We start from the raw sequence: 19,377 nt of genomic DNA on the forward strand, positions 1-19,377 counted from the left end.
AAAATGAATCAAGTTCCCTTATCAACAGTTGGAGCGAAACAGAGTGGTCCTTATTCACGTGGGCAAGCTGACCAGCTGCTGCAGAGCAGACTGTGACCCAGAGCGACCTCACGTGTGTCACAGTAGCACTGTGCGCCGTCAGGTTCCCATGGTTCATTTGGGGGCACTGAATCGCCAGGCTTTTTCCCAAGGTGCGGCTGGCTGGTTTGGAACTTTCAGCGTTTGGGTTAGCAGCTGAGTGGGTGAAACTGTTGGTACCAGTCAGGGACTCTGCTGCTTTACACACAGCATTATCTCATAAAGCTATTTTGTTATGAGACAGCGCATTAAGAATTAATAAAGCTCACCAGAGTGACCGTTTCTGAGGGAGAAAGTATGAGGAAATGATTTAACCCAAGGTGGGGGCAGCACCTTCACAGCGGGCAGGAGTACAGAATTCTAGAAGTCTTGGCCTAAAGTAGTAATGTTCTAGATTTAAAGGAAGAGAGTAGCGTTCTTCTTTAAACTATTTGCTTTCATAAATGAATTCTGTCTTACCAAAAGCAGAACCATCACTCATTCCATTGCCCAAGAGTCAGCTACAATTTCAAAAGGCATTCCCTAAGGGCTACCCCTGATGTGTGTTTGTATAATAAAAAATTCATAGGAACCTGGAAGGAAAGGATAATGGAACTATGAGTGGGTATGCTGGGTTCCAGAATCAGTCAACTGCTGGGAAATGGTTGAGAAGGGATGTGCTGCTGCCTGAGGAGGAGGCGAAGTCCTAACCAGCCAGCGGGGTTCTTGTGGCAGAAAGTTGCCCTTAAAAACAATCAAACTAAAGGAGAGAAGTAGGAAGTAAAAAAAAAGATGCTGAAAGTAAGTCTTTAAGGTCTTTCTCAGCCTGAGTTCTGGTATTTCTACAGCCTGTTCCTTCTGTGTTCACACCACACGCTAATTAAAGAAACAAGGAAGTTATGGTGGTTACAGCAAGGAGTTAAGGTGCCAAGGCTTGTGGGGGGCACTGTTGACATCCGCTGAGGGTGCTGGCTAACACTCATTTTCCACTTTAGTCCAGTTATTCCTCTGGTCCATCAGCGTCCTGCCAGAGTGCAGCTACTGAAATATTAGTGACCACCACCCCACCATGGATCTTCGACTGGTCACTGCCAAACTGCACTTCATCTGCTGCAGATGCACAAAGGTTTGCGTCTTCCGCTTTAACTCACTCATCCAACAACAAACTTGAAACACTAGAAATAGGACAATGATATGGCTAACACTGAGGAGGTGGAGCCTCCTGTACAAACAACCCTGTCAGTCTGTCCGTCCATCTGTCAGAGACCCTCTGCGCCCTCCCAGGTGGCAATGAGCAAAGCGGCTATTGCTCCAGGCAGGGGGGCAGGACTGCCTGCTGCAGAGAGGCATTGCTCCATCTTTACAGGGGCACACCCCGGGCCTTTCTTTTGCCCTGGGATGAAAGCTTCCAAAGTGAGGCCACCCGAGTGCCCCGGCTGAAGCAGCCGCCATCAAGGCAGGGGGAGGAAGGAAAGGCCATTTGTGGCACAGTAAGTCTCTGGCCCCACCTCTACTATTCACGTTGTCAACACAGGCCAAGAAACATAAAAGGTGGCACACTTCCAGCAACTGGAAACCCTACCACACCGAAAACAGAGACTAAGCAGAGTGCCCAGTCAACAGGCCAGCTGAGGGAACTCCTAAGAAGACAGAGCTGGCTCGGGACCTCTGAAATGAGGCCCCCAGTGGGCCCAGCGCAGGGCCTCTCAGCTCCTAAATGCGGTCTGTCCTCTGGCCAAACGGCCCCACAGGCCGGATTTAAAATGACAGGCTTGTGCTCTAGTAGAACACGAGATGTGTATTTATCAGAGGTCTTTACAGTGCCCATTTGCCCTGGGAAAACAAACAAACAAACAAGCAAACAAACTTACTTTTAACCTTTATTGGCCATATGTATGCAGTTAAAATTAAAAACGATCAAAAAGTGACCTAGTGAAAAACCATTTCCCACCTGGCTCCCAGACACCCATTTTTAATTTTTGCTGCAGAGGCACCACCCTTCCCAGTCCCTGTTGCATGCTTCCACAGTGTCCTTGGTGTGTGCAATCACCGACAGTTCACAGGCCAGCCCCCACCCATTACCCTCGTGAAGCCTAATTCCCACACGAGTGACATGCACTTGCAATACAGGCTCCCAACACTGAGTTCTTATTTGAGCCTGGCAATCAAGTCCTACAAATAAGAGTCCAGAAAATACCATGGCTTTTCCAGGGGCCAGACCCAACCCCCAAAGCCTAGTGACCTAGTAGCACAGTGGCTAAGTGCCTGACTGCCAGCGGCCTGTGTCCATCAAGATGACAGACTTGAAACTCCTCCAGGACGGTTTTACACCACCCTACAGGGTCACTAGGAGTCAGCACCACATTTTTGGCACTCTTGTTTCTTCCACTCGCTTATCATTTCCTCTCACCCTTCTGGCTCATACTTCAATATTTCTCTAACTTCAATGGCAAATCCAGGAGGAGAACCTGGAATACAGTGAGGGGCTCAAGAAAATCTTTAATTCACCTCCAGGTCTTGTGGGGGAACAACACTTGGGGAAAGAGGATTTTTAGAGGCCCACCGGGCTCACCTGCAGTGAAGCAAGCGGTATGGGAGTCACTCATCAACGAGTCTGAACTGAAGGGCAATCATTGAGTTCCACCCTGGGGATGATGGGTGGATTGGAGTGGAAGAAGATGTGTTCATGGAATGTTCAGTTCAGATCATCTTCAGTCTGAGCATGACCTGGAGGGCCAGGACCTCTGGTAGCAGTCTCAAGGGGTGTCAACATGCACTGTGACTGGGGACCTCCAGGTATCTGTCTTCACCTGTGACTCAGGTGCCTTTGCGTCAGGGTATGCAGCTGCTCAGGTTCCAGTGTTGATTGTTATCTCACCCAGGTCTCCTGTGTTGTTACTTTATTCTTCTGGCTCAAACCCCTAGGTACAGATTGCCCTCAACTAATGCCACATTGTCTCTGAGTTACAACAAACGACACATAAGTTATTTGGGGGGGTGTGTGTGTGTGTCATAATTAGTTTGGTGGTGTGGTGGCTGCATGTTGTGCTGCAAGCCGTGTGGTTGGCAGCTCGAAACTGCCAGCAGCTCCTCTAAGAAAGGCTGTGTCTTCTGCTCCCGCCAAGTTGGTCTCCCACAGGCGGTCCCCGAGGGTCAGCGCTGACTGGATGGCAGTGCGTTTTTATAGAATATTGCAGCATACACCACAAAGCTGAGGCTACCATTCTCAGCTGAAATGTTTCCAACCTCCAAAGACAAATCCTCCATCTATAAAGGTATTGATAATAAAAGATGACTTTTTTTTTTAATGAGGTAACTGACTTCCCTCAGAATGGTTGATGGAGTAGTCAGTATAATGGAATCTACAAAAGAGATCACAAATGAGTAACTGGGTTTTTACAGATCTGAAAAATCTATTTGTTCTTAATATCTCAAGGATTGGCTGCCTTGACCTGTGGAATCTACACTACCTGCCCTCAGAACTGTGAATACAGTCTTTGTCTTTTGTATCTCATGGCTAGAGAGAGACTGATGTCCACCTGGTTCTGGGCTGTTTTCTCTCTCTGCAGACTTTTCAGGGTCAGCAGGCGTGGGGCTCCCTGGAAATTAGGAACATCACCAATGACCAACCACTACAAGGAAAAATTTGAGAGAAGAAAAAATAAATTCTGGCTGTTCAAAGAGAACTGGATTTAAAGGAATTGTGGTTTCTCTAGTGAACTACGTAAAAAGAGAATCTGCCTCCTTCAGCTGCTAGGTTGATTATATTTACCTGCATGAGTAAAAACCTCTTTCCTCTTTTTCCTACATTGAAATGTTACCTAAAGTTCAACCCTGCTATGTTGCTCTGCTCTCAGCTGTTAGACATCAGAGCCATGGGTGGGGAAAGAAAATGCCATCCCACAAAATGTCAGTGCCCTGAGGTGGAGAGGAACAGAGCAAATACAAAACCGGTCTTATCAAGGCTCTGTAATCACAGGAGAACTTTATTTTCTTACTGAAATGTCTTTCTGTGCATGAGGATAACATTCAAACAAAAAACAAAGCACTCATGAGAAGTCCCTGATCTACTCTCCACTTCTGAGAGGACAGGCTTCTAGCTTGCCTTCTGTTGCTCATGTGCTAAGTAAGGAAGAGTTAACTCGTAAATCACCGAATGTTGTTTCAGCTCCACAGAAAGCTTTTAAGGATCGGTCAACACAAGGACCAGATTCTTCATTAGCTCATTAACCAGATAGGTCAGCGGGCCTCAGGGTTCATTTATCAGCAGGAAAACCTCAGCTGGTAATGGATGGTGGTTTCCTGTGCATCTCCACAGTTGGGAGGAGAGAAGCAGACTCTATTGTGAGGCTGTTTCCTGACTTGGAAGGAAAGAAACTATTTTCATGATGACTATTTTTTTCTCAGGCTGGTGTTGCACTTGGCCCTGAGGTGCAGCAACGGGCAGGCTTAGGGCTTCTACTCCCAGAGCTCTTTTCTAATGCTTTTTTGTTCCCTGCTTAATTATGTTCTAATAATGCTCTGTGTACCTCATTGGGTTTTACTGACAGAGCACCAGGTTACAAATGAAATTTTATGTAAACGTTAATAGCTGTAAATTAGGCAAGTTCACCAGTAATTGCCTGCCACCTGCCCCACATACCCTAACAGTTACAATTCTTGAAGGTGGCGGTTCTTTGACCATGACCTACAAATGTAGTTCAAGTGGGATCCAAAGCTCTAACACTATGGAAACCCAACTGGTTTTGCCCTACTGTTCTCAAAGGCCTTCTTTTGCAATGCTGAATCTACGCTGCAGGCAACTAGGAGAGACTGAGCATCTTGGAGCGGTCGAGAAGACTGGTAGTTCCTCTCCAAAACAAGCACTTGACTGGATTAGTGGCAAGCTGAATGCAAATTCCCAGTGGGGAATTAGAGTGGAGTAGAGCTCTTGTGTATTTGGCGTTGTCTGGTAATTACACCGGGGGACGGTTTTGGTCTTAATGCAAACAGCAGAAGAAACGTATGAAGAGCAGAGACTGAATGTCCCCCCCTTGCCAGCTCTGAAGCAGGAAGGCTGACCACAGTTCCAGAAGCGAAACGGCAGCTGCTGCATTCCCTCTCCACCTCTTGCTTTTCCTGTTTGCCGCCATTTCTAAGGCCCCCTTTTCTTTTCTTTTTTTTTTAAATTTTAACAATTTATTGGGGCTCATACAATTCTTTTCACAGTTCATACATATACATACATCAATTGTATAAAGCACATCTGTACAGTCTTTGCCCTAATCATTTTTTTCTCTTTTCTTCTTTTACATTTTATTAGGGACTCATACAACTCTTACCACAATCCATACATATACATACATCAATTGTATAAAGCACATCCATACATTCCCTGCCCCAATCATTCTCAAGGCATTTGCTCTCCACTTAAGCCCCTTGCATCAGGTCCTCTTTTTTTTCCCCTCCTCCCTCCCCCTTCCCCCCTCCCTCATATGCCCTTGGTAATTTATACATCGTTGTTTTGTCATATCTTGCCCTATCCGGAGTCTCCCTTCCCCCCTTCTCTGCTGTCCCTCTCCCAGGGAAGAGGTCACATGTGGATCCTTGTAATCAGTTCCCCCTTTCCAACCCTCTCACCCTCCACTCTCCCAGCATCATCCCTCACACCCTTGGTCCTGAAGTAAGGCCCCTTTTCTGTGGGGGTTGACTGTTTTCCTCAAGCAGCCACATAAGGAGGCAGAGCTGTGCACAGGGAAGTCCGTCTGTCAGGCTGGAGGGGTCAAAGAACCTGCGCTCTAGGCTCTGCTGGGGACCTCAGTCTTCTGAACATTTTATTCCTGCAGAAGAAGCCCTCTCTGGTCTCTTCAACTTCTCCTAGTAGCCTTTCCTGAATTCACAATAATTGCGCACACACACCAAGTGAAGCACTTCAAATACGCACCTCATGTACCTGAATATCCCAGCCCACACCAGGAAGTTTCCAACAAACAGCACACTGCCTGGACCAATCTGTGGAGTCTGCTCTGCTAGGGGTTGTATAATCCTCTGCTGATATCAGTTTACTTTTTACCACAAGAGGTATAGCACAGTGGCACTTTCCAGTCATGACTGTGGGGGGGAATTTGGAATTTGTCATCTTTCAAAAATGCTACTCACTCCAGTCAGAACCCTTGTTGGCCTTTCCACGTTCACTTGTGCCTGTCCTCACTCCCAGGAAGAAGACATCCAATCCAGGCGGGCACTTAGGAACAAAATTCTGCTATGGTTCAGAGTCCTCATCTAAGGGGTTTCAAAAGGTTTGTGGGAAAATTCTATTATCTTTTCATTCCCATTTCCCACAAACCTTTGGAACCCCCTGGAAGCTTTGGAAGAAGCTGGTTTTCTTTACCAGCTACATCAGTGACAGAAAGTCTAGAGGGGTTTACCAGGCCCAAGTGGGCTGGTGGTAAGAAAGTCACTGCTGGTCTCCTGCCTCCCCCATCCTTAGGTAGCCAAAGCCAAATCCAGGCACCCCACCCTTCCCTCACACAAAGAACAGCACCCTCAGAGGCGAGGTTAGGTGACTGTCCCTTATGCTGTCTTTGGGATAAATGGGAAACTCTTAAGTCGCTGGCTCCCAACCTTGGCAAATGTGGGTGCATTAGGCAATGTCTGCAGACACTTTTGGCTGTCACAATTGTGGTGGAGGATGGTTCTACTGGACCGAGGCTGAGAAAAACTGCCACAAGGGAAATGGCAGCCCTTTTATCCAATGGAAATCATTGTACAGATCACTAAAGACAGAGCCCTGGTGGTGTAGTGGTTACACACTGGGCTGCTGACCACATGATCTCTGCAGGAGAAAGACAGGCTTTCTATTCCTGTCAGAGTTACTTACCATGCTGGAAACCCAAAGGGGCAGCTCTACCCACTCCTATACAGTGGCTGTGAATCAGAATCAAGTTGGTGGCAGGAGTTTTGGGAATTGTAATGATAAGGGCAGTCGTCTTGATAAAAGCACTCTGAGAAACTGGAGGGGAAAAATTACATTCAAGGTCGAGATCATGAATATCAACTTCTGCTTGTTTAACGAGGAAAACAGAAGGAAGTCCCTGGGTTAAACGTCAAGACTCTACTGCACGACACTAGAAACAGCTAAATACTATTCCACAGACACTCTTCCACTGGAGAGATAGCAGGACCGTGAGCATGGCAGTGAGTCGGGGAAGGCGCTGGCAGTGAGTTGTTCTGTGTCCACGAGCAGAGTTGCTGAGTCCGACCTGACTGGTAGGCACACGAGTACTGAAATGGTGATTCTGGCAGCACTACTAGCTCACTTTCCCTGCACGCACTTGCTCTTTCTCGCTTTGTGAATGGCCACCCTTTTGTTACGGATTCCACTTCTGAGCAGCCTTCAAAAGCTCTGGACACAGCCTGGTATGATTTCCTCGCACTAATATGTGACTCTTCTGCTCCAGCAGATTTAGCTCCAGATCAAGTAACAATGGATCAATGCTAACAGCACTGCTTAAGATGAAGAGGAATTTTAGAGAAGAGACAAGGAACAGACAAGTGAGCTGGGCCAATTCCTAGTCTTTCCTTATCCTAGCTGCCTTCTCTGCAGCCCGACACTAAAGAGATCGACAAAACACACCACCACTCTTCCCATTTTAAAAACGTCTCAGTTTTCATTTCCAATGCAATTAAGTAGGACAAAAAGCTTGAGAATTGCTGGTTTAGAGTACTGTGCACACACAAAAAGCCAGATTCTTATTAACAGGGAATAATTCACACTACTGGTTCCCAAATAACAAAGCTCTGCAGAGCATGAAATGCTGTGAAGTAGAGCAAATGTTGAATTTTTAGTTAGACCCTGCACCGGTATTTTTCTCCAAAGACTCTTAAATAGCAAAAATAAAGACAAAACTCCTACCAAAAACTCATGCCCAGAGTTTGTCAAGTCATTCAAGCAGCCTTTCCTGAGCGAGGCGTCATGCTGCTCTGACCTGGTAGCCGTCCATAACAGTCACCACCCGCACAAATATTCAGTCCAAATGCTCATCTTCTATCAGATGACCCTATCTTTTCCCCAGGGAACAACTTTAAAAAGAACTGGTTCTGAATTCAGAATACAAGGCAACGACAGGGATGCTGTCTCCACTGTCTACTTGACCAAAGGCAATCTTGTCTGAATGCTCGTCTTCAAAAGCACCATGGTATATTTTCAGTGTTTAAGGGACTAACAAACCTCACATTTGTATTGCTAATAGATACAAATTAGTATCTGTACTGTATTTAAGAGTTAATAAGAATATAAAAAAATCAAGTTAGTATAGTCTCTATGTAACAGAAATATATACTATGAAGAAAACACAGCCACAAAGAAAATGAAAAATGACCTGCTGAAATATGGTTTTGTTAGACCTGGCGGAATTATCTACCTTTTAAACTGCTATTCTCCCAATAAGGTTTAAGGTATGACCTACTCAAACCTCCTTTATCACATCAGAAAAGATGACTTCTGCAAGAAGGCTGTTTCAGAAAGCAAAACATGGTGTGAATGGTTCTTGGAGTGGAGACCCAAAGCCCATCTGTAGGCAATTGGCCATCTCCTTACAGAAGGGTCACGGGAGGAGACAAGCCAGTCAGGGTACAGTATAGCACCGACCAAACATACAATTTTTGTCTAGTTCTTTAATGATTCTCCGCCCCCGCCCACCCCCATCATGACCCCAATTCTACCTTATAAATCTGGCTAGACCAGAGCATGTGGACAGGTACAGATAACACAGGGCATTCAGGGCAGATAAACCCCTCAGGACCCATTCTGAGAGTAGTCATACCAGGAGGGTAAGGGGACAGTGGTGGGTTGAAAGGGGGATCTGATCACAATGATCTACATATAACCTCCTCCCAGAGGGACAAACAACAGAAAAGTGGGTGAAGGGAGACAGCAGTCAGTGTAAGGCATGACAAAAATATAAATTATCAAGGGTTCATGAGGGAGGGAGGTGGGGGACAGGGAAAATGAGGAGCTGATATCAAGGGCTCAAGTAGAAAGAAAATGTTTTGAAAATGATGGTAACGTATGTACAAAAGTGCTCCACACAATGGATGTATGAGTGGATTGCAATAAAAGCTGTAAGAGCCAATAAAATGATTAAAGAAAATCAAACATTTCATACATCAATTGTATCAAACATATTTGGACATATAATGTCATCATTATTTCCAAAACATTTTCTACTTGAGCCCTTATTATTAGCTCCTCTTTTTTCCCCCTCCCTCATATATCCTTGATCAATTATATATTGCTATTTCGTATCTTACACTGTCCACTGTCTCCCTTCACCCACATTTCTGTTATTCTCCCCCTTGGGTGGGGCAATACATCCAATCCTGCGATGGGTTCCCCCTTCTAGCCAATCTATGCTCAGCATTACCTGGAGGTCCATGCCGATGCAGTAAATTTAAGTTATACTTCTATTTTATGATATTCCATGGTTGGGCTGCTACAGGTGGTTACAAATCAAATTAGTGGGTCACACTGGTATTCAATAAAAAATGGAACGAATCATTTGTTATACTTTAATCTTATTTTATCTATATCTATTTTATCTTATATATTGAATGTAGTAAAATTTTTGTTTCAGACACGTAAGTGTATGTGTGTCCACATTCAGGACTCATGATAGAAATATGTCTTACTATGGGACCACTGTTAAAAAGTCAAAATCAATTAGCCAGGATGCAACAAATTGAGCATTAAAGAGAAAATAACATGGTTAACTAAAACAAGCTATGCTTGTGAGAATAATTTGGCATAAAACCCACAAATGTCCAGAGGGTCCTGGATAGGCTTTTGCGCATGGGAAGGAACAGCCTTCTCTTTGTTCCCCCTCAGCCTCAAGGGGTGTGTACGATACAGACATAAATTAGCAGATGTGACAAAAATCGCTCTGTGGTTGATTAAGATCCCCCCCTTTCTAGTTTTCTATTAATTGTAGAAAATCATAGTAACTAAAAACTAGGTACTACTATGTCCTCACATCAGTCAGGAAGACATTTTATAATAATTATACACCTCTTCTGTTAAAATGTTTAATGCATTTAAAATAACAAGTCGCACCTGGTTGCTTTTTTGGTCCCATGCCTGAGATTTATTTGTACAAACAGCACAGGAGGACACCAAAACCAGCTCCACCCAGATGGCAGCCCAGGGGTCACACCAGTCCCTCTTGCCCTCAGATGGAGAACTTGACTGTGGAGCCTTTACTGGAGTCTGGGCATCTTTGGGAGCTTGAGCTTGAGTCGAGGCCTTGGATGGAGTGTTGGCCTTACTTTGAGCCGTGGGTTTGGGCTTTGGCTGGTAGAGCTTCAGAACCATTGGCAAAACATGTCTAAACCCTCTTGCGAAGCTTGGGAAGGGCAATATGATTGGGATTGTGGTTGACGCCCATTGGGATCTTAGCCTTGACCTCGTAGGCCTTTACAAGAGCCTTGCTAGCCTCAACATAAGCATCCATGGTCTTCTTGGCCCGTAATTAAAAAAAAATCAATTTATTGGAGGCTCTTACAGATCTTCTCACAATCCATCGTGTCAAGCACATTTGTACGTAAGTTTCCTTCATCATTTTCAAACTGTTTTCTTTCTACTTGTGCCCTTGGTATCAGCTTACTTTCCCTCTCCCCCACCTTCTCTCCCTCATGAACCCTTGATAATTTAGAAAAAATTGTTTCATCTCTTCCACAGACCACTATCTCCCTTCACCCCCTTTTCTGTTGTCCATCCCCTTGGGAGGGGGTTACATGTAGATCATTGTGATCAGTTCCCCCTTTCTCTCCCTGCCTTTCCATTACCCTCCTGGTATCACTACTTTCATTATTGGACCTGAGGGAGTTTATCTGTCCTGGATTCCCTGTTGTGAGCTCTTACTGTACCTGTGTACATGCTCTGGTCTAGCCAGATTTGTAAGGTAGAACTGAACTGGGGTTATGATAGTGTATGTATGTGTGTGTGGGGGAAGGAATCATTAAAGAACTAGACAAAAATTGTATGTTGGCCTGTGCTGTACTGTACCCTGACTGGCTCATTTATTCCTTGTAACCCTTCTGTAAGGGGGATATCCAATTGTCTACAGATGGGCTTTGGGTCTCCACTCTGCCCTCCCCTTCATTCACATCAATATGATATTTTGTTTTGGGCCTTTGATGCCTGATACCTGATCCCACCAGTACCTGTTGGTCTGTATTTTCTTCATTGTGCTTCTAGGCAATGTTCATGTTGCTCTGGAACTTAGGGTCTACCCTCGTAAGATTCATATTGTGATTAGAGTTTCTTGATGGCATTTCTGTGCCATTTTCAGGACTGGTTGTGTGTGGCCTGGTTCTTAGAGGTGGTCATGTCTGCACCAACACCTGCTGCTCTGGGAGCACCAGGGACCAGAAAAGAGGGCTTGCAGTTATGACAGACAGGAGCCTAAGAAGGCTGTGAGTTTCTGTGAATGTGGAAGAACTCAGAAAAAGAGGGTGACAATGGGTGGACAACTTGAAGCACATCAGCTGAATGGGACATGAAGAAACAGCTGACTTGGTGTAGCTTTTGCTCTGTGTATTTTCAAAAATTAAAAAAAATTACAAACAAAAAGTTTAAATTTATGAATATGAAATAATTGATTTTCAATGGACAAGATATATAACTGACAATTGAACCAACGCATGGTTACTGGGTAAAAGCAAAAAAGCTACAGGTCCTTCTTTTAAAAAAGAAAGTAATGGGGAAAAATACCAGTGGATTGTCCACATGGTCTCTAGTTATATTAGACAACATCTTGAATTTTAGATGCATTCTGGGCTGTATTCAAACATGTCACTCAAATTTTCTCTCTACAAGTCCATTCACTGATTCAACAAGTATTTCTTTCTTTTTTTAACAAGTATTTCTTTCACATACTAGCCTGGGAGCTGCATCTTCAGAGGTAAATAAACAAAGATGAGCTGGTTTCCACTGTCCGCGGGCTTATGACCTGACTATACACATGGCCCCGCCTGTGGCCATGTCTACACCAATGCCTGCTGCTCCCAGGGTGCCAGGGGCCAGAGACAGAGCTCACACTTTTACTACATAGAACTCGAAGAATGTCATCAAGGTCATTCAGTGGGACATGCTTACGATTCATTATCAATGTCCAGTGTAACATAGCTTTCATAGGTGAGATTCTGGGTTTAAGCCATAGATCCAGGTCCCTGTAGCTGCCTCCCAGAGTCACAGTTCTATGAAGAGTAAGTAACAAAACGTGTTGCTTCGGATAATAGTAAGTTCAGCAGGAATCATACTTCCATCTCAAGTCAGAATGTCAGATTAGGTATGACATAAAGGGAGGGATAGACAGCCATTTGAAACACCTCTTCTTCACAGTGCTCAACAGCACTGCCCTGGCATCTTTCCATGTCCCCAAGCACAGTGCAGAAAATGAACCCTCAACACACAAACACAGTCTCCGGTTTTCTTTCTTAATTTCTCACTGTCTGTTTCCTTTTTGGTTCCCTTGTATTTGTTTTGAGAATTTTTGTTACTTCTTTGCTCTCTTCCTTCTATTCCGCAGTGTACATACATCCAGCTCTGGCATGAGCTGGATGCATACGGAGCCTGGGAAAAATAAGCAAAAGCGCTCGTCATAACCACTAATGGCCGTGCCCATAGGAAATTCTATGTACCAGATGAAGAACCCTGGACAAACCCAACCATCCAATGATGTTACGATTCTTCAAAGGTTCATTTGCTGCTCACACACATACTTGCTAGTTCCTACGCACACTGGGTAAGGCCTGCCTCTTAGGAACAGTCCTGGGTCAACAGTGTCATCTTATTTCCACTACCCTTCCCTCCGGGCTTATGCCTCTCACACTGGAACACTAGTCTCCAAAATGACAAACATTTGTTTCAACAGCAGCGATAGGTTTTGTGGCAATGGTCAGTCTTGTATTAGCCTAAGTAAACTGCCAGCTCTGAATTCTAGCCGAAAAACTTCAGAGGACCCAGGGGCTGTGGACAGGGAAGCAGCACCACACGGAACAGCTGTAGGCAAAACAGTCAGCTGAGGGCAGCACAAGCAAGTGTTTGGTAGGATGTCTTTTCCTCTGGCACCGGAGGAGTTAGGTTTGATTCACAGCCAGATTAGTTTTTTACAATGTGTGATTAAATAAAAATATAATGACTCAAAAACGGAGAAGGAAATTTCTAAGTGGCAGAGAAATTTCATGTATGAGAGCTGAACGCCAAAGAGCATTTGTGATGCCTCTGTGACATTCACCTAATGAATGGCTGGATAGTCTTTCCTGCACATCTAGTGCACAGTGAGAGGAATGGGACAACAGGAAGCTGGCATCTGGGAACAGTCTAGAACTCTTAGCCATAATAAATGGAAACTGAAGTGAATTCCCTAAAGATCCTCATTCACTCAACAAGTACTTATTATAGGCTGTTTTCTTGATGTGCACTTGCCCTTTACATAAAACTCTTTTACATAAGTTTCTGTGGATTTGTTTCTCTAAAGCACTCAGACTAATGGTACGTTGGGAGGGGGGGTACTGGAGAAACAGATCATAAGATGGACAGTAGATGTTTGTCGGACCTCGCCCTCACGGTGGTTTTTCTTCTGTCTAGCCAGAGGTCAGATAAGGTCACACTGTTTACTCGGTGTTTTCTGGGGAAAATATGGGAACTATGAAAATGGAAAGTTTATAAGCCCACTTGCTTTCAGCCATTAAAATGTGGTCTTTAGGTGGGTTTAGGGTATACCTATAAAGAAAGCTTTGAAAAGATATGCCCCACCCAGTGCTTTGGAGTACTCAGGAACCAATGGTCTTTGTCAGAAGCTGGAGAAAAAATCTGGAACCATGAAAAAAACTCCTCTCTGGGACTGACCGTTAAAGGGAGCCTAGGGGCAGGCTGAGATGCTTGCTGGGTGACCACCTGGATCTACGTGTTGGATGGAAGTGGAAGAAATGCAACAATAAAGAGATGGGTTGAGTTTGGCCACTGACACTTTTGGACTTGGTTTAAAGGAAAAAGAGGACGAGAGTGGCTTGACTGGTCTGAAGTTCATGACCTAGCATGAGGGGGCTAGGCTTACTGAGTATTGCTGAGAGCCCATGGTCTAAAGGCACCCTGGGGAGGCCGAGTGAGGCAGCCCACATTGAAGTTGACCAGAACCTGACCAGAAGGAGATTTTGTTTTTTCCCGGAGGAAGGTTTTGGAGCCTGTGAACTGGTGCACATTGTTGCTGACTTTGTGGATGGCCTGTCCGGATTTGACTTTGCTTATGGATGCAGACTTCACAAGGTTCCAACTGGAATGAAGACTCTTCATGTAGAAAAATATGGCTGTCTCCTCAGAGCACTAGGTTGATGTAAGTGGGCAGTATATAAATTGTATACCCAAACTTGCGGATATAAAGGCATGAAATGGTTGGCTTACAAACTTTCATAGGTGGGGGAACATAGTCACAGGATTATAGGATTAAGGTGTACCTTAATTGCAATCATGAGGCTAAAGAATTATGTACAGGTGCCAAGTTGGCAAGGGGGTGGATTGAGATAGTTAAAATTTATTGTGCCAACCTGGGCGATAAACATGTGGGGTTAATTGAAGGGCAGAGAGATAAATGGCTTGGTGAGCCTCACCTTTCTAGTTCTTGGGTCTCTTGCTCTCTGATGGTTGGACCAGGGTGCGGCTGCCTTAGCTGACAAGGCTCACTTCCTGCAAGACATCCCGGAGGAGAAGCCACATGGACCGCCCCAATGCAGCCCTGGGTGCTGGAGCAGCCGTGTGGAGACCCCTGCCAGGGCTAAAATACTCACACGTTCACTGATTCTGCTTTCCTCCTGCAGTCGGCGTCATAGTGTGTGTCTTGTGAGATGGAGGAGGACTTTGTGGATTGGTGTCGGGCATAGGGGCTAATGTTGGACTTGTGGGCTTGGGCAGCACTGGGTTGGGATGTTTTCTTGATGTGCACTTACCCTTTATAGAAAACTCTCCCTCATACATGAATTTCTGTGGATCAGTTTCTCTAAAGTACTGAATTTAGAACAGTGAGCAAAGCGAACTTGACCCCTGCTCTCATGGAGCAGGCAGTCTAAAGCTGGGTGAACAGAAGTTAAAAACAAACTACATAAAAAAACTATGTCGGTATAGACTGCTAACGTCTACAAAGGAACGTGTGTTTCTTCCCTCAACAAATAAAAATAATTTAAAAATCTAATACACTTTGAGCATCTTTTTGCCAGAAGAGCTTTTGTTTCTTTCATCTTTCAGCTTAAAAAAATGGCAACTAATGTAAATGGCACAAATTTCAATGGGTTACTTGAAAATAAGCCCTCCTGTTTTCTTTGCCTGTCTCCCAGCTGCCCAGTCGGGTATCCTCTGAGATACATGCTGTTATTAGTTACTGCAGTACTCTGCCAAGGTTGGGGACCCGACGGACCTTAGGCAGGCCTTTTCAGGGAAGGCCTACAGAAGGACAATTTTCAGAACAACACTGAGACACCACTTATCTTTTGCTCTTCTCCTGATCTCACAAGAGCCAGTGCTTTCCAGAGCTACACGACATGCGAGGGCAGCTATGAGAACTTAGCTGTCTTCTACTAGGCCAGATATTACAAAAATTTGTGAAAAATGTAAAATAATGCCACTCTCCTCACAAACTTAATTTTGTTTTGGAAAAATGTTGTCATAGAAATATGCAATTGTGTAAACATGTAATTAGCTTATTACTGTTATTTGAAAAAGAATAAATATGTTTAAATGACTTTTAATTTGTAATACAATAGTAAGGTGACCAGGCATCCTGATTTTTAACAATTTTTCCCGACTCCTGCAGCATTTTAAAGAAATCCCAATTTTTGGAAAGAATGCACACAAGCTAGGGTATACAGTTTTTGGCTGCCATGTGGCTATTTCGCCAGGATATGAGTTTTATCAATGGTGTCCCGCTGGTGTCCTGCTTTACCAATATTAAAATCTGGTCACCTTATAGATACCGACTGATACCAAAAGATCTCTGGGGTCCTTAATAATTTTACGAATGTAAAAGAACTCTAAGACCAAATAGTTTGGAAACCGTACTACCAACAAGTATTTCTAAATCCATGAGCCAATTGTTCATTTTCAACCTTGCTGCTAAAACACACTGGTGGTATTGTGGGTTAAACCTTAGTCTACTACTCCAGATGAGTCGTACAAACTCTCGAGTTGCTCCACAGGATAAAGATGAGGTTGTCTACGACTCCAGGAAAGATTTACTCTCCAAAAACCCTTAAGAACAGTTCTACTTTAGCCTACAGGCTCACTATGAGTCAGAATCAACTCAATGGAAGTGAGTTTAAACACTGGTCATTGGGTGCTTTATTCTGAGTGTTTTAAATAGAAGGGTACTGAGAAGGAATCTAAGTTACTTATTTGTTACCATAATGTGCTGTGGGTTCTTGGACTACTATCACAACACAAATGTCACCTTGGTGACTGGCTAATTGCTTTTAACCTATCACACTAAATATTTAGTGTACTAAGTGTGGAGTTACTTACTCCAAGTTCAAAATGAGATTTCAAATAATTGTATGTGCTACCTGACATTATGTACCTTCGGCACTACTAAATCGAAACAATACAGAGAAGATGCGCATCCCTGCTCCTGCGCAAGGACGACCCACACACTTGTGGAGTGTTACATATTTTGGGTGTCTAGAAAACAAAAATAAGGTTGATAGAAAATAAAGAGCAACTTCTGGGGAAAAAAAAGAATATGGAAGAAATACAGAATCATTTTACCAAAAAGAATTCATTGATGTCCAACCATTTCATGAAGGAACCTATGATTAAAGCCCAATGGTACTAAAGGAAGAAGTCCAAGTCACACTGAAGGCATTGTCGACAAATAAGGCTCAAGGAATTGATGGACTACCGATTGATAAGAATACAACCCAAATTTCAGTACAAATATAAGGGGAAAAAATCAGAAATAATTTCAACAATGATGCTATAAAAATGTCTAGTAATCACATGAAAAGGTGGTTCACCAATAGTCATTACGGAAATACAAATTAGAAGTACAACCAGGTCTCACTACCTATATACTAGATTAACGGATCGCACCAAGTGTGGGTGAAAAAGTGGAGAAATGGGAACCTGTGTATGCTATCGGTAAGAATGTAAAATGGTACTTTAGAAGACACTTGGGCAATTCCTTAAAAAATCTTTAAACATAAATGATCACCGAATGGTGAAACAGACAAACAAAATGTGCATTCACATACCAAAGAAACCACACCGCCATCAAATCAATGCTGCCTCAAAGTGCCCCCACCCCGCGCCCCCACAGAGCCGCGGGTGGTTTTCAACTGCCGAACCATGCGGATCACAGCCCAACTTGTAACCACAACTCCACCAAGTCATGACCTATTATTCTGGAAAAAAAAAAAAAAAAAGAGCTGCAACATAGACTTCTCTCAAATCTACGCTAGGTAACAGAAAGCAAGACATGAAAAACTACATAGTGTGAATCTATTTATATAAAAATGTCCAGAAAAGGCAAAATGTCTACAGAGACAAAAGGCATCATTTAAAATCTGGGCACTTTGTGATAAGAATTGTTATGAGCCCCCAATAATACGATTTGAAATAAATCAATAAAATGTGGGCGCTCATAGTAATACTGCTGCATAGCATTCTAGCCTGGGCCAGGGTTCTGCCTCAACTGTCATCTCCATTTAGACGCATGCTTTTACAGTGGGTAGCCTACTTCCTTCCCCGCAGTAATCTGAACACCAGCTACTGCTAGAGACACATGTACCGCACATTGTTCCTCTGAAGGACTCGGAAAAGCAATGATTGAAAATCTGTTCACAGACACAAGAGAGGTGTGGTGAGGGAGAGAATCATGGGAAGGCCAGTCTACTCTATACCGTTTAGACTCTCACGAACTGAGTTAGGGACCAGAGCCGTGGTTGCAAACCAGCTTGCTTTTGTTTGACCCACACTCTGGTGCTTAACAACAGGAAAAATTCATATAAAGATCCAGATTTCTAGCATCTTCTGAGAGACTGCAAGACCTGATAACATATCGTGTGGCAACAACTGACCAGTAGATACTGGAGTTTAGGCCCCTTGTCCTGTATCGATGTGAAAACACACAGACACATTTCTCAACCAGGTGTAGGAAGAGAGTGAAAATATTGATTAACCCAAGATAGGGTTTCAGTTACCTGTGCTTTTATATTGTTTGGTGAACGCTGTTCTTCTGATCATTGCAAAATTTCCTTATCCAAATATTAACTAGCTGAGGAAGATCTAATTTTTGGTGAGCCCTACTACTGTATAATGAGCCAAAATTATATCAGTCACTTTACTTCACTCTCAGTATAGTTTTGTAAGGTTGTAATTATGATCCCCTATTAATTACATAAATTAAGAAATAAATTAAGGTTTGAACTAGGTTGTGTAGTTAAGGTGAAAGTCTACACTGTGGGCTTCAAAAAATACAAGGAAAATGGAATGTAAAGATAATGGATTTTTTTCCATGCACTTTGCGAAGCCCCTTCATACTCTACCTACTAATTAACTCATGAATTAAAAAATTAAGTTAAAGTTTAAAGAACACTTTAAAACTATGGACTTGACATGTTCTAGCTGAGGTCAAAGCCAAATTTCTTCTATATCAATCACTTAAGTAACTGTTGTGTCACACAGTGCAGCCTGGCACTTCTGAAAAGACTACTCTTGTACCTTAACTCAGACACAAGCAGCTTCTACAGAAAGTCACAATTTGGTTCACCTTGCTTTACTTGTCTATAATTAGAAATGGCGGAATGGTAATAAGTAAAGAATATTCAGTATGAACAGATGTCGGACAGTGTTAAATATGGGACTCTGTAAACTCTATTAACTCCCCTGCCCAATCCAACAAAATGTCTTTTACACACACACACACACACACACACACACACACACACACACACACACACACACACACACACACACACACACACACACACACACACACACCCTCTCCCGGAAAAAGGTAGTCACCCAAGATTCTGCCACTTTGTAAATATTATCCAACAAAGTATAGCGCACATAAACCCCCAGCCCTACCCCATCCCTTTTACTGAAGTTTTGGCCTTTATCAGGACCTCTAATTCTAAGCTTCTTAGAACACTTTGTCAAAGGTTTCTTAACTCAGTGTTTCATTTTTCAAATTGCTCCTTTGCCATAATAAAACTTTGTTTTTTGTGTTAAATGGACATAGTTTTTTCACTATAACACTATTGCAAATAAGTAGTTAAAAATATTCATGACATTCT

General features: G+C 43.5%; 1 protein-coding gene and 1 pseudogene across 2 annotated transcripts in view; one reads left to right on the top strand and one right to left on the bottom strand.

Annotated features, from left to right (window-relative positions):
- The window catches only part of CFDP1 (craniofacial development protein 1), a 96,723-nt gene that overhangs the window by 29,183 nt on the left and 48,163 nt on the right, over positions 1–19,377 (bottom strand). The window lies entirely within an intron of this gene.
- Positions 16,654–16,754, top strand: LOC142432871 (U6 spliceosomal RNA; annotated as a pseudogene).

The sequence above is a fragment of the Tenrec ecaudatus genome, chromosome 18, assembly GCF_050624435.1.
Source record: "Tenrec ecaudatus isolate mTenEca1 chromosome 18, mTenEca1.hap1, whole genome shotgun sequence".
Taxonomy (NCBI): Eukaryota; Metazoa; Chordata; class Mammalia; order Afrosoricida; family Tenrecidae; genus Tenrec; species Tenrec ecaudatus.